The sequence below is a fragment of the Sceloporus occidentalis genome, unplaced genomic scaffold (genome assembly GCF_023333645.1).
Source record: "Sceloporus occidentalis isolate IW3139 unplaced genomic scaffold, rSceOcc1.0.p SCAF_10, whole genome shotgun sequence".
In the NCBI taxonomy this organism is placed as follows: domain Eukaryota; kingdom Metazoa; phylum Chordata; class Lepidosauria; order Squamata; family Phrynosomatidae; genus Sceloporus; species Sceloporus occidentalis.
In genome coordinates, this window is record NW_028316990.1 from 19,459,585 (window position 1) to 19,475,120 (window position 15,536).

Here is a 15,536-nt window from a genome sequence, read left to right on the forward strand (position 1 = left end):
AGTTGTGCAAAGGAATGGAGTGAAAGGTTGGAGAACTGCTTGTACCGGGAGCCATGGAGGCAGCTGTGTGACCTCTATCATAGTTGGTTGCACAACCTCTTGCACAATTCCTTAGCATAACCGCTTGTGCACCCAAAACTGTACTGGGCACCATGACTGAGCTAGCTGTGAAAATGTGCAATGGCAAGCCTCACACTTGGTGACAAAGCTGGATGCAAGCCTACAAGCCTTTTGGAAGGATGTGTGCTCACTTCTTCCCAGCTGATCACTTGATATAATTCATAAGCTATATATAATGTACAAGAACCTATTTTGCATTCCTTTAGTAAACACAACAAGATTTTTTTTAAAACAACAGCCCATAACATCACAGTCTTACACAAGCATGGTGACATATCTGGATACAAGCAAGAGCATTTTGAAAAATTGCCCTCTTTTCAAACTGTTGCGCATTGACTGTCATTCGTTTCCCCCCCCCCCATGTGTTTCTCCGATGCGCATCTTTCTCACTCTTGAAGCAGTACATTGCTTTTTTGTTTCAAAGGACAAACATTTATATGCTTTTGAGTACAGCTGCATTTCTCTCCACGCAAGCCTTGTCTATCACTAATTGTGCGCAACTAATCCTTTAGAAGGAAAATCCTCTCTACACTCTACTTGTGAACTTCCTTCTCTTTCTTTCTTTCTTTCTTTCTTTCTTTCTTTCTTTGTCTTTTAAAGCAAACCAGGTGCAAAGTATTTTAAATGGCACATTAGATTCATTTTATTAAATTCCTCGCCACCGGCCTGTTTTGCTTGTGTAACCGTTTTTAATTGGTGTTTATGCTTCCCGTCTTGCAAAGAATGCTGATAGTTTGTTTCTCGTAAAGAGACATGTGGCAATTATTTTCCGGGGAGAAGCTCATAAACTATCCCTAGTAATTAGGCACTAAAGTACACAAGTGAAACAAAGTGTGGGATTGTGTAATTACTTTCCGATTTAGAGAGATCTGCCGCTGTTGCATCGAACTGGCAATTGAAATGGAAAGTTATGGGAGCCCTTTAAAGAAGCACTTCTTTCTCATGTCTAATTTTGCAGCCTCCCTCTCTCTCTCCCCCACACAAGTTAATCCTAGAGATAAAACTTCCTCCGGCATTTGGTCGCTTGCCATGATAGATAAACATCCTCAAACTTTTAGAGCTGCAGTATTGAGGTCAAAGTTAGCTGGATGGAAAATGTGCCTTTAAAAAACAGCCCATCTGTTCATTAACCAAACCTGGTGCATAATGTGCACCTCTTTAGGAAGACAAGGAGGGGAATGTGCAGATTGTCTGGTCAATAGACATAAATGTCAAATATCATGCATTGGAGACTTGCCAGTCTGGGGGTGCGTCTACACTGTGGAAATAATGCAGCTTGACACCGCTTTCACTGCCATGGCTCCATGGCTATGCAATCCTGGGGGCCAGAGCTCTCTGGCAGAGAAGGCTAGATATCTCACCAAACTACAAATCCTGGAATTCCACAGCATTGAACCATGACAGTTAAAGCGGTGTCAAACTGATTTATTTCTGCAGTGTGAATACACTCTATGGTTTTATTGTGATATTGTCCTTTTGCTCTTTTGGATCTTTTTCTTGCTGCCGATAAGAGTGGTTCTGAGTCAGCTATTGAGATGAGCAGATGATGAGCTTTTCACCCTGAGCACTCTGTAACTTTTTTGACAGTCTCAAGTGCTGTCACTTCAAGCTATGGAATTCTGGGATTTGTAGTTTTACACAGTCTTCAGCCTTTGCTGCCAAAGAGACCTGATGCCTCACTTAACTACAAATCCCAAGATTCTTCAGGATGGAGTCATGGCCAACATATTAATGCGAGACCTTATAAGTTCTTCCAAAATGTTGCAGTTTCCATCTGGGCCATTCCGAATAAGACCAAGATTTTTATTCAAAAGCTTTTCATTGTCCCATTAAAGATGCCAAATAGTGTATCTCTCAACTGGAGATTTCTCTTAAGACGTTTATATCCATTTCCTACAGTCATTACTTTGTTTCTTGGAAACAAAGGTGCTAGTGGCTTGTGCTGGTGGCTTGCGGACCAGCAGTGATCCAGAGACCACCATTTTGAGCAGCAATGTCCTAGTGGACTTAAGCCTCCATGTCTTCTCCAGCAGTTTAATGAAATACCTCTGTTGATTCTACTCAATTTGGTTGGACATAGATATCACTTCTGAGTTACTTTAAGGACACGCTCCTTTTCTGAAACAGTTTTCGAGGGCCCATATTAACCACACTACTAGAACAAGTCCATTTCTATATCAAAACACGACCCAGCCATATTTCCTAGTACAAAAGCCTGGACATGGTTGGAAACCGGCTGGCCATATTCTTTCTCTTTGCCTTGCAAGAGGATGAAGCAGCCCAAGGAGAGCCTCAGAGTGAAGTTGGTTTTGCAAAAGATCTGCAACGTCTTGCGGTGAATTCCTCTTGCAACGTCATCTCCGTTTTCGGGGAAAAGATCTAAAAGTCAACCATTGATGTTAAGGGTTGTTTTATTAATATATTTTTTGTTGTTATTTCAAAAAGCCCTACTCTCTTGAATAAGAAACATTCAGTCTTAATGCAACCCAGGCTGTTCCCTTAATTGCTTCTGTGGCTGGAGAAGCTTTCTTGCTGATGTATAATGCCTTCATCGGTGAACATGAAAGTGGGAAAGTGAAGGTTGTTCTGGAGACGGACGGGGCATCTGGGCACACGGTGGCTCCGACAAGCCTGAGGAATAATGGGCCATTGAGATGGTATTGGCCATATTGACCTGAAAGCCGGGGAGAACTCCAACTTTCAAAGACTTCGTCTTACTTTCCTGACTGACCATACCAGAAACAGTGGACTACTGAATCATTGAAGAGAGCAGTGGAGCCAGTGGTTTTCCCCTAAAACACTCATTACGTTTGACCCTGGGAGCCATCTGTTTCCATGAACCTAAGAAAGTTGATTTTGATCTTCTTGGAGACCGAAAAACAGACATCTCGCTGAAAAGCATTGGCGTCTTATGTAGCAGCTGAACTTAGTTCTCATTAAAGGAAGAGGCGACCAGTGAAACCATGGATCAGCGGTATCACTTCCCAATGTGGCATAAGGGACCAAATGCTCCTTCATCCAAAAGTATTCCCTGGGTGCAGAAAACTACCATGTCAACACGATACAGTTGGTCCGCCATATCCATGGTTCAGAATCCCATGTATTGTTTATAAGCCTATAATTCTCCAGATTCAGGCCCAGTTCTTGACGGATCCACTGATCCCTGCAGGCCAGTCCTTCTTCATAGGTCTCTACCATGGTCCATGCAGATGCATTTTTGCAGAGCAGAGCTGGACTGGCAGCAGCACTGATGGTTTCGACGGTCAGGTCACTAGAGACAAGAGAAATCTTGCAAACCTCACCCTTTCACAGCTTGCTCAGAGGCATCTTTTCCAGCTGGGGTGCGCAGGAGTGATCATTTTCTATGCTTTCCCATTCCGCTCTTTGAGTCAGACAGCAGATTAAATATTAAACACCAGTTGTCCCATGAAATATTTAGTGTGGAAGCATCTTTCCGAGAACGGGCCCCAAGATCCACCGCGTTTTCTCCTCCCAGCAAACCCAAGCTGTCCTCATGATGACCCACTAAGGCTGACATGCATGTTGAGTTTCTCGACCCACATGTTGAGCTGAAAGTGCTGCTCTCAGCTGGCTCTTTTTCTGCTCTGCTCTGCGTTGCGCTGTGCACGGAGGACGCCTTGAAACTCATCCAAGAAACTGTTTGATGGCAGCACTGCAACGTCCTTATTATGCCTCTGAAAATGCTCACCATCTGCCATCAGTCTTTGAAAAGAAAACTGCTGGGCTAGTAAACTTGGTTTTATTGCAGATGCAGGCCCTGTCTCATTGCGTTGTGTGTTAACTTTCATTTTCCCCCTTTCTCTTCCCTTGCAAAAGGGAGTCTTACACTCACAAAGAGGAGACAGAGGATGCAAAACTGGGGCCTCATTCCCACTACCTTTTAAACTGGATCGCAATTCGGTTTGAACCAGTTCAAAGGTTCCCACTTATGATAACCCTAAGGCAAAACTGTAACAGGGTTTTCTTGGCAAGTTTGTTCAGAAGGGGGTATGCCTTTTGCCATCCTCTGAGGCTGAGAGAGTGTGACTTGCTTAGAGTCACCCAGTGGGTTTCATGGCCAAGTGAGGAATTAAAACCCTGTTCTCCAGAGTCACAGTCCAATGAGAATACAGTCTTCCAAATAACCAGGATCCGAACTATCTTGGGCTCTACAAGGCACTGCTATTTTTGAGAAACCAGAGAAAGACTAAACTTTTATATACTGCCGTGTGTGTGTCTGTATCTGTGTCTGTGTATGTACAGTCCTCCCTCCGTTCTCACGGTCTTTGGATCCGCGTCCCTTGCTTATACGCAAAAGACAAATGGAGGGAGAATGAATGGGGTGCGTGCTCACGCCTATATTCAAGTCAGTGGGGCTTGAATATAGGGGAAACTCCATTTTCGCGAGTTGGTCCTGAACGGATCCCCTGTGAAAAAGGAGGGGCAACTGTACACACACATATATATGAACATATATATTCGCCCCTCCAAGTCCACAGACTTGAAAATCTGTGGAAGGGAGACTGCCATTAACCTCAGTGGGGCATGTGCCCTGCATGCACACGTCCCATTCAAGCCTATGGAGCATGAATATTCACGGGTTTTTGGAACTTGCGGGGGGGTCTGGAGTGGATCCCCCACAAGTTCCAAGGGGCAACTGCGTATACACACACACAGCAGATTTTTATAACCCTAAAAACATTTCTTCCCCCCACCCCAAGGTATCTGTGTTCAAAACAAGCAAAGGTCTTCTTAGGGAATTTATAGCCTAACAAGTTTTATTTGGCTCAAGCCTTAGTAAACTCTGGCCTGCTGGCATCGGAGAGTGGGCGCAACTCCATGAATATCTTATGCTAAAGGAAACTTGTTAGTCTATAGGATGCAACATGACAGTTTCTTGTTTCTAAAAGTGTATTGGCAAAGATACCTCCATGTGCCATAAAGTCTTCTTCTTTTTTTCCCTTTTTGCATCATTTGGGAATTAAATGAGTTCTGTGGAGGAGGAAGCATATCAACTAATACTCCAGTTTTGACACATGCTGTTTTTAAAAATGGAGCAGCATTTTAGTGCCATATAACTGGAAAGAAATCAAAGTATGTAGCCGGCTGGATGAAGATGATGCAGGTTGAGAATCCTTTATCCAGACCTCTGAAATCTGTACTCCAAAATCCAAAATTGTCCCCAGTTTTGGGGGCTGAGATAGCGACTCACTGTTGGCCACGCTGGCTGGGGCTTCTGGGAGGTGAAGAGCAAGACGGTTGGAGGACCAAAGTTTGGGGACCACTGTATTCAAGGAGCATTGATATTTGAGGACAGAGATCATTTTCTGAATATAACACAGTTGTCACATCTCCAGTTTCCTCTTGAGGCAATTTCTTCAAGTCTAGCCAACCATTCTTCATTTCCAGTTCCACTCCCTGCAAAAGTGATGATTCTGGCACTTCTTTTGTGTTTGGTGCAGTTAACACAGAGAGCCTTTGGTGTATGTGCATATATATATATATATATATATATATATGAAGCAGAATATTTTCTTGCAGCTAAAAATAACTCTTTGAGGCATCTTCATAAAGAATGAAACCTGCCAAAATGACAAACTCTGCAGCCGGCTTGAAAGAAGAAGGGATTTTGGGGAAACTAGAAATTAAAAGGAGTGCCGCTTTGATGAATAAATGTGCCTGGGCCTTTTTTTCAGAGCCAGGTGTCTCTTCCTTTTTTTCCTTTCATTTCATTCCCTTTTTTCCAGCAAAAAGGACAAAAACCACTTTCATATGTTAATAGGCCTCTTTCTTTTTATCCGATTTCTAATTGTATTTTAATCAGCTTGATGCTGATTATGTTCGGAGCAGGTTGCCTTTAAGCACCAGACCATTGCTTTAGATATCTTGAGGCTAAGCTGAAATGCTACACACTGTTCAGGCAGTTTGACACACAGAGCAAAATGAGGGTCTTGGGCTGCATCCGCACTGGTGAAATAAACCAGTTTGACCCCGCTTTAACTGTCATGGCTCAAGGCTGCGTAATTCTGGGAATGGTAGTTTTGTGTGTTCATTTGTGTGGGGATGTGACAGACAAGTATTGATTCCCACTTTTGGCACCATCACAGAGAATCATGGAGTCGCAAGGGACTTCTTGGGGTATCAAGTCAAACCTCTTACTCAATGCAGGATCTCCTTCTAGGCAGTGATTCCCAAACTTTGGTTCCCCCCAAACAGTTAAATTAATACAATTAGAGTCTTTCACTTAATATATTTGCATCAAGTCCAGACTCAGCCGTTGGGCCTTGTTTCCAATTGTGCATCATTGGGTCAAAGAAATACTATACCTGAACTGCAATTGATTTATTGATGGTTCATGTACTGAAGTCGTATTTGAATTACCAGTATTATAAAGGAGAAATGGGTGACCAGATTTCTAAGAAGATACCTTCGTTTATCTCTCTGCTAGCTTAATGGTAAGTTAATTTTTCACGCCCAATCTTATCTATAAACCCTTTCTTGAGATAACTTTATCCTTTCTTCTTTGACTTATCTCATTGATGAATTACTATTCTCACAACTGTTTCCTCCTTTCCTTCCTTGTGCATTTCCAGACTCCCACCGGGTGCACAAGTTCCATCTCTGATTTAAATAAGAACCGGTATTTCTAAATCAGGAGCCATCTATTTCTGCAAGCAAATGCAAATGCGATGCTAATCTGTGCCCTCTTTTATTTTCTTGTTTGGCAATGCACAGTTGGGCGCCGTACCTGCAGAGAGGGAGAGCGTTCAGGAGATGCAAAGACAAGGAGAACCTAAAAGGAAGGCTTTTTATATTTATGGCATGGAGAAACTCCTAAATTGCCCTGTGTCCCATTCCCTCTGGCTGCTTCAGCCTCTGCAATTTTGTTTAATCCCTTCTATGAGAGGAATTGGCTGCATCTGCACTGTCAAAATAACCTGGTTTGACACCACATTAACTGCTATGGCTCAGTGCTGTGGGATTTGGGAATTGTAGTTTGTTGTGGCACCAGAGCTTCTGGCACTTGACATGGAACATCTCAGAGCTTTGAAAAGTTATTTTATGACTGCAACACCCAGCAAAGCTGGGACATTCTGGGATTTGTTGTCCACATATTTGTAGATCCAAAAGATACCTCCCACCCATCTTTGGCCGTAAAAAGTGCACTAATAAAATAAACCATTTCTTATGCAGCGAGGTGTAGCGGTTTGAGCATTGGACTACAACTCTTGGGACCTGGGTTCAAATCTGCCGCTCAGCCGTGGAAACCACTGTGGGATTTTGGGGAAGTCACAAACTCTCAGCATCAAAGGGAGGCAAAGGCAAATCCTCTCTGAACAAAGCTGAACAAATCCCAATGCTATGGAATTTTGGGAATTGTAGTTTGTTGTGACATTAGAGTGGAGCAAACTGCTCTTCCCAGAATCCCATAGCATTGCACCGTGGCAGTTAAAGTGGTGCCAAACTGGGTTATTTCCACAGTGCAGATGCAGTCGTCGAGAGAAGCTAGAACCCAGGAGCCTCTGCTTTAATCAGGGTCCATCTATTTCTGTAAGCATGTGCAAATGTGATGCTCAGCTGGCCCTTTGCCGGCACTTTTATGGTTAACCTCTATGTTTGTGCAAGAAGAAAACAGGCTCCAATTATTCTTGTAATAACTTAGAGGACAAAGAAAGGGAGGTGGAATTGCAGGTAGAAACTACTGTTTAGTCTAGTGCTCATTAAAACTTTCTAAAGTATTCCTCTTCCTCTGTACTTCCATTTCAAACCCTTAGCAAAAAACACATTTAATTGCCCAACATGTCGAGTCCTGGAAGTCTTTGCAAATAAAAGCTTTAATAACAACATCCAGAGTCCGCATTAGCATCTGTTCCTAGCCATATAGACCCCAAGGTTTAATGGATGGCAGCTATGCTTCCCAGATCCTTGAACAAGGTGTGTGAATGTTCTTTGGGGACACTTTCCTGGTTTATAAAGGAGAAAAGAAGACAGCCATACAATGCTGGCTTCATTCTATCTTCCCAAAGTCCTAGTCCAGCACTCAATGATGATGATTTTATGATCTAGTGTCGCCAGAGTAAAAACTGGACAGGGCTCCTGTGCCTTTAATGCTTGTGTAGAAGAAGGCATTGCAGCAGGTGTTGCTTACACAACCGTGCCAAAAGCAACCTCTGCTGGAATTCCTTCTTCTAAAATTATGCAATGCACTGCCATTTCGAGAAGGGGAAAGGATTTGCAAAGCTGAGTGCTAGAGTGTGTGACATCCAGAAAAGAGAAATGTGTGTTGAAATGAGGGGCGGCTGGTAAATCCACCCTGCATTTTATGCCAGACTGTCAAGGTGCCACCGACCTTTGAATGCATGGAATTACTATGTTGCACTTTGGATAGCTCTTTTAAAAGCAGAGAAGTTTCACCACTCCGCAAACATAAAAGCCATTGGTCACCATTGAATTTCCAAGGGTTCAGTGACTGAGGGCAAGTGAGGGCACAGTAAATGAAGATGCAAAGAGAAGCTTTCCTCCAATCTTTGTACTCTTAATGCCCCAATGACCTGCTTTTTCTTATCCCTGCCATTGCATTGCACTAGAGCGACCAGCCTTCTACAAACTGGTGCTTTCCAGACGTCTTGCATGCTAGCTATGCTAGCTGGGGATGGTGGGTATTAGAGTCCAACAAATTGAGAGGAGGTTGCTTTGTGGAAGGCTTGAGATGAAGCAGAATGCATTGAAGCAGAATGCATTGTCTCCTCTAAAATGGCTTAACTGATCAACAACTTTTACACAGAGCCTCCAGCATAAATATTTCAACTTGCGGGAGGATTATATATATATATATATATATATATATATATATCTCCATTTGGGGCAGAATTAATTAGAGCACAGTTCATTAAATCTCCCAAGGACAGGCTGACAAATCTGTTAATAAGACCTAGGGCTGAAACATTTTTTGGCGATCATCGTCTTAATGACCGCCTCTTTGCAAAACAAGTTTTAACCATCGAAGACGTTCGCTAATGGGGATCCAGAGAAATGATTACAAAAACACATCTATGGGAATGAGATTCACCCTGTATCTGTGGAGCATCCATTAAAGATATTGCATTAGAAATGCTACTGAGAGATAGGGGTCACGTTTTGAAACCGGAAAGTTCTCAGGAAACTGGCACCGATGGTTTCCAAAATAGCTTTTGTTAGCGGATTCCAGCAATAATTGGTTCAAATTTAGGGTGCATCTGCCCTGTAGAAATAATGAACTTTGGAGTGCTGTAACTCTGTCCTATGGAATCCTGGGATTTGTAGTTTGTTGCAGCACCAGAGTTCCCCGACAGAGAAGTCTAAATAGCTCACCAACTACAGAGCCCAGAATTCCATCGCATTGAACCATGGAAGTTAAATTGGGGCCCAACTGCATTATTTCTGCTGTGCAGACAAGGCCAGAATCTCACCTAAAGGCACCCCAGATAAAAAAACCCTGTGGTTTTTTCTTGCAAAAGGGAACAGGTCCAGAATTTCCAATCATCCCGAGTGCTTAGAAAATGAACCAATATGATTTTGATTTCATTTCAAATGCTTAAAATATATTATCCCCAAACTCAGCGAGTCTCACAGAGGCACCCAAGATGCTTCTGTCAAGAGGAATTGCCAATGTTCCCCCTTGGAGCACTTAAGATGATGCAAACTCTGTTACCTGTCACCAGGTCCCTGGATGACGAATGCTCATTTCCCATAGAGTCCCATAATGGCTATATTTTGGGGTTTTTTGCACATTTCTTAGCAATAAAATTGAGGAGGCAAGAGATGAGAGCTTGGGGTTTTTCTCCCTTGTTCGTCTTTCTCTGGAGCTGGCTAGCATATAAGGAAAGAGAAGGTCGGGCTAAATCCTAAACCTCACTGAAAAGACAGTTTTATTGAGGCTTCCATGGATAGAGAATATACTACTCAGAATCCCTTTATTTCTCCCCAAAAGCTTGGTTCGGGGACATTTCTTGGTTTCATTGAGTACCTCATTTTTATTATCTTTACTAATGGCAACCCTAAGCTGAACCTAGGGTTTTCTGGGCAGGTTTCTTCAGATATTGTTGGCTACATTTCGGAGGAAGGGTTGGCCTTGTGTAAAAGTAAAGTGCATTTTAATCTTATATTGGTTTTAATCTTATATTGGAACCCGCCTTGGATCCTGGACGGGGGCTGCATCCACACTGGAGACATAACCCAGTTTGACGCAACTTTAACCGCCACGGCTCATGCTATGGCATCCTGGGATGTCTAGTTTTGTGAGCCATTTTGCCTTCTCTTTCAGTGTCAGGATTCCCTAGCACTGAGTTAAAGTGGTCTCGAACTGGATTATTCCTCCAGTGCAGACGCAACCTTGGAAAAAGATGGGCTATAAATAAAATCAATAGGTAGATAGAGTGGAGCACGACATTAGATTTTAATTTTATCTCGCCGCATTAAGAGGAAATGCAATTAATTTCTTGCATAAATTTGTTCCTGGTTGTGTACGGACTTCCAAGTGCTCTTCTTCTTCTTCCTCTGTCTTCTCTTCTTTCCTTCCTTCCCTTCTTCCCTTCATCCTTTTTTCTGATTTAAATAGAAAGGTGGAGCAGGGTCTTCTTTCTTTCGGAGATGATCTCTGGTCCTCCAAAGGTTGCCTTAGCAACCAAGCCTTCATTAATCTCTTCTGTCATAAACCCAGCCCTATTTGCATGTATGCAACTTTGATTATTCAAATTGCCTCGCCTTGCGCTCCAATAAATTATAATGAGTGATATCTCTGTACGGTTATTATCTCTCCGTTCGGTTATTAAAAATAGCCCAGAATCAAAATAAAAAAACCCACTGGTCTCTCTTTTCCAACCCAATCTTCGGTTCAACCTAAATAAAAATTCTTTTATTTGGACCGGTCAAAATAATTAACCTTTGCAGCATCGGAGTTTGAATGCTGGACTCCAACTCTGGAGACCAGGGTTCAAATAGTAGTAATTAATTAATTGATTGATTGATTTTTTTATTTGTATGCCGCCACTCCTGCATGATCGAGGCGGCTTACAACATCATATAAAAACACATATAAAACATTTCATGTTTAATTGACCAAGAATCTGTACCCATCCATCACTTCCCATTTTCTTGGCTCATTCTACCTTTCAAGGTGAAATCATTGCCAATTCCTTTTTACAGGACTTTGCAATCTGGGAGATGCGAGGGATGCTTTCCCTTTCCATTTGTTCTGGCTGTCATCAAGGGCACATATTAAAACAAAATCCGTTGTGTATCTTTGGCAAGACCAAATCCAATTATCAAGGTGTTGATGCGTTTGAGGTTTGATGCCCCGGGGACTCTGTCTTTATTAAAGCGCGGAAGCTAATGTTTGGATTTTCCGTGCGGTAGGAGAAAGTTTTCAAGTGCTTGTGTGCAATAAATGAGGTTGGAAAGGTTGCTCTGACATTTCATACCCTTTTCGTTGGGTCAGATTGAACGGGGAAGGTTTGGTATTAGGAAAAAATATCACTTGGATTTTGCTGGGTTGTTTGTTGTTAACTACCCTTGAATTAACTCCGGCTCATAGCAACTCTGTGCATGAAACATCTCCAAGTCCTTTACTGCTCTGTTTAGTTCCTCAAATGCATGCCTTTGATCACTTTTCACTGAGTTGATCCATCTGGCATGTGGTCTTCCTCTCTTTCTACTTCGCTATACCTTTCCTAGCATTGGGCCCAAACAGACAGGCCAAACTAAAGCTGCTTCGGGTCACTTTGGAGGTATGCTGTTTAAATTATGCATGTGTCCTAAGAGGCCAGAAGCCGCACTAAAGCCATGCTCCAGTTCTAGTTAGGCAGAGGAGGACAAGCATTTTTCTGCCTCTGTCTCTCTCTCTCTGTCTATCTATGCAACAGAGACAATTTGAAGGGCAAAAGGAGAAATGTTAAAAAGACCCAAGTGCTGTAAAATTTATTAAATGAAAACTATTGGGGTTGCTACAATCTGAGCCCAAGCCAGACCCTAGCCAAATATGTGGATATTTGATAATGCGAAATCTTGTAATATGGTTTAAACCAGGCTGGGAGCAGGGAGTGTGGAATACAGCGAGTCAATAGGATTTGTTCCACTGTGCTGAAGAAAAAGCAGCTTACACTTCTCAATGAACAAAAGGGAAGCAGTACTGTGTTGCAGTAAACATGGCCTTTGCATTTTCCACTTCAAAGGAAGAGTTAAAATTCAGCACATATAAACCATCCTAAATCTGAAATGGGGAATTAAGCACCAAAAAAAAAAAAAAAAAAAAGGTTGGGGGGGTTTGCTGTAATCCCTCCTAATAATGAACTATCTGGGGCAGCCAGAAGGAAGACTGGCATGTCAGTATCCTATCTTGGGCTTGGATTGTTCGGTGCACATGAAATATTTCTCCTATGATCAACCTCTGTCTGTGTGTGTGTGTGTGTGTGTGTGTATATGACTGTATATTATGTGTGTGTGTGTGTGTGTGTGTGTGTGTGTGTGTGTATATATATGTATATATATATATATACATATGTATGTATATATAACCAAAGGTGTAATGTTATGTATGTGTGTGTATAATTATACACACACGCACATACAAAATTATATATGTGTGTGTATATATATATGTGTGCGTGCTTATATATATATATATATATATACACACACACACACACATATAATTATATATTTATACGTGTGTGTATTTATAACTAATTATATATATATATATTTATAGCTTTGTATATATAATTATATGTGTCTGTATATATATATGTGTGTGTGTATATGTATATGTATACATAACTGTGTGTGTAATATTGTGTGTGTGTGTAGAAACACTTGCACAGGAGCAGACTATTGGAGCCATCGCTGCATCGCAAAGGAGTCGGGACTAGGCTCGAAGGGACTCATTCCTGGCTCTCGGGCGCCCTCCTGTGGCTGCACTCAAGCACATTTCCCAATGCTAGCCACAGGAGGGCGCCCAAGAGCCATGTAGCGATGGCTCTTTAGTCATCTGCCAAAGAGCAGGGAACCACTGCAATAGAGATGGACGCTGGATGGCCATCTCTCGGGGATGTTTTGATTGAGAGTTGCTGCATGGCAGGAGGCAGAGACATAGCTAGGATTTTAGGAAGGAGGGTCCAGACTAAATGCTACCATTATAATGGGGCTTGGGTGCGGCGGCACAGCAGCACACACCATTCATTTTTTTAATGGAAGGGGGGGTCCGGACCCCAAGACCCCCCCCTTGGCTACGTCCCTGCAGGAGGTTGGGCTGGATGGCCCTTGTGGTCTCTTCCAACCCTACGATTCTATGATGGGATAGATATACCTGATATAAATGTGGTGAATGAATTTCCAGAGAACAGGAATGCCTCTTTTTGATATGTGTTCTGTACAGACCTTGAGCCAAGCCATCTGGCTCAACAATTCCCAAAAGGTCTAGGACATATTTGCATGCTGGGGAAGAAACTGCTCTGTGTTCTGCAAGGAACAAATGGAGAAGGACCTAAAGTCCTATTCAAATCTCATTTTTAGCCATTTTGGTCACATAACAGAGCCCCATTGTTTTTATTATTAATTACTATAATTATATTTTTTCTGCAGCGCCAGCAATGTGCCCGAGAGTGTGCAGGCGCAGAATCTAAAGCAGATCCCTGGCTCCCAAGGGTCTACAATCTAGAGAGGCAGCGCAACTCAGTTGTTGTCACCACAGGCCAAGGTGATTGAAAGGGAGCCAGATTAAAATCATAATAACCTTAAAGCCTGTGGATGCCAGCAGTGGGTGGCATTGGCGAACGTACTCATGGATCTGTCGGGCTCCTAGTTGCCACTTTGACATGAGATGCAAAATGAGTAGCTCATTCTCAGAGGAAGGAGAAACTGTTAAGAAATGTAACCTTAAAACAATCGCATCAGGTGTGGCACAACACTGGCATCCTGTTCGTGACGTTGTTGTTGTGTGCCTTCAAGTAATTTCTGACTTATGGCAACCTATCACTGGGCTTTCTGAGGCTGAGAGTATGTAATTTACCCAATTCGGTGGGTTTTCATGGCTGAGCAAGGATTTGAGCCCTGGTCTGCAGAATCTTAGTCGAATATTCAACCACTATACCACACTGTCTCCTTTTAGTGACATGTTATTGCTCTTGTTGTTGTTGTTGTGTGCCTACAAGCCATTTCTGACTTATGGCAAGCCTAAGGTGAACCTATTCCAGGGTTTATTTTTTGGAAAGGTTTGTGCAGAGGAGGTTTGCTTTTGCCTTCCTCTGAGGCTGAGAGAGTGTGACTTGGCCAAGGTCACTCAGTGGGTTTCCATGGCCTAGCTGGGATTCAAACTCCAGAGTCACAATCCAACGCTCAAACGCAGGGGGTGTTGGTTCTTGGAGAGGTATTCTTTTTCTGCCCTCCACAATAACCAAAGATCCCTACCCTGGACTCACCATTTAGCTGTTGCAGCCTACCATGGCCATTCGGTCACTGGTGGAGAGTAGGAAGCCTGAGGAAGGATACAGCTATGTTCCCACAGCCAGACATGGACTGATTAGCATCATTTGCCCAAGAGAGCCCTGGTGACTATCAGTGGATGATATCACCAGTCTCCATCTGGTTACAGGGCCATAGCCAGGTAGTTTCTCAGTTGTCCCCTCCAGCTCTCCACAAGCCACTGAATGGCCATGAAGGACCTGTAGTAGTTAAATGCTATGGCCATGCTCTGCCATGCTGGATCTCAGCCACAACGCCTCTGATTCTAGAGAGGAGCACTGCTCCTAGCAATGCGCTTCACACTTCTTCCGAACCACCTAGTTATATCATATAACTGCACCAAATGCATCATGTACTCCACAAAATACCCCCCAAGTGACCCAATGGGGTGCCTGGACATTGACGATTATTTCCAAATGGAGAATAAAAATGCAAGAGGAGGCAAATGCCCAAGACAACCTTGACTCAATTAGATGCCGTTGCCATGGGGAAGCGAGTCTTAAAAGCTTGTCAAAAAGTCAATCCCTTTGCATTCGGATGAACTTGGCTGCACAGAGCGTACAAAAGCGTTCAGATGCACACGGACACAGAGAGGTAGAATACTTCAGAGAAGCTGTCCCTTGGGGGAAAGAAAGCCAAACAGATCTCTTGGCAGGAAGGAAAGAGAATTGCAGGATTTGTTTGAAGCTCAGTGCGACGCTGATATGCACCTGGTTTCCATCTGCAGGGCTAGAGGCCAAAGTCCCAGGGGATGGCACACCAGGTCCAACCAGGTGTTGCCTTTTGGGATGGAGAAATCAATGGGCATATTGTGAATCGGACGGCAGAAGGACGGCAGCAGAAATGCAATCCTGATAGAGCTGAATATAGTTGCAAACTCTATGTGATTAGAAAGTGCCGCATTGGGTTTTCCAATCATG

General features: G+C 43.0%; 1 protein-coding gene across 2 annotated transcripts in view; it reads left to right on the forward strand.

Annotated features, from left to right (window-relative positions):
- LOC149306033 (N-terminal EF-hand calcium-binding protein 2-like) overlaps positions 1–15,536 on the forward strand; it is an 88,520-nt gene that overhangs the window by 54,309 nt on the left and 18,675 nt on the right. The window lies entirely within an intron of this gene.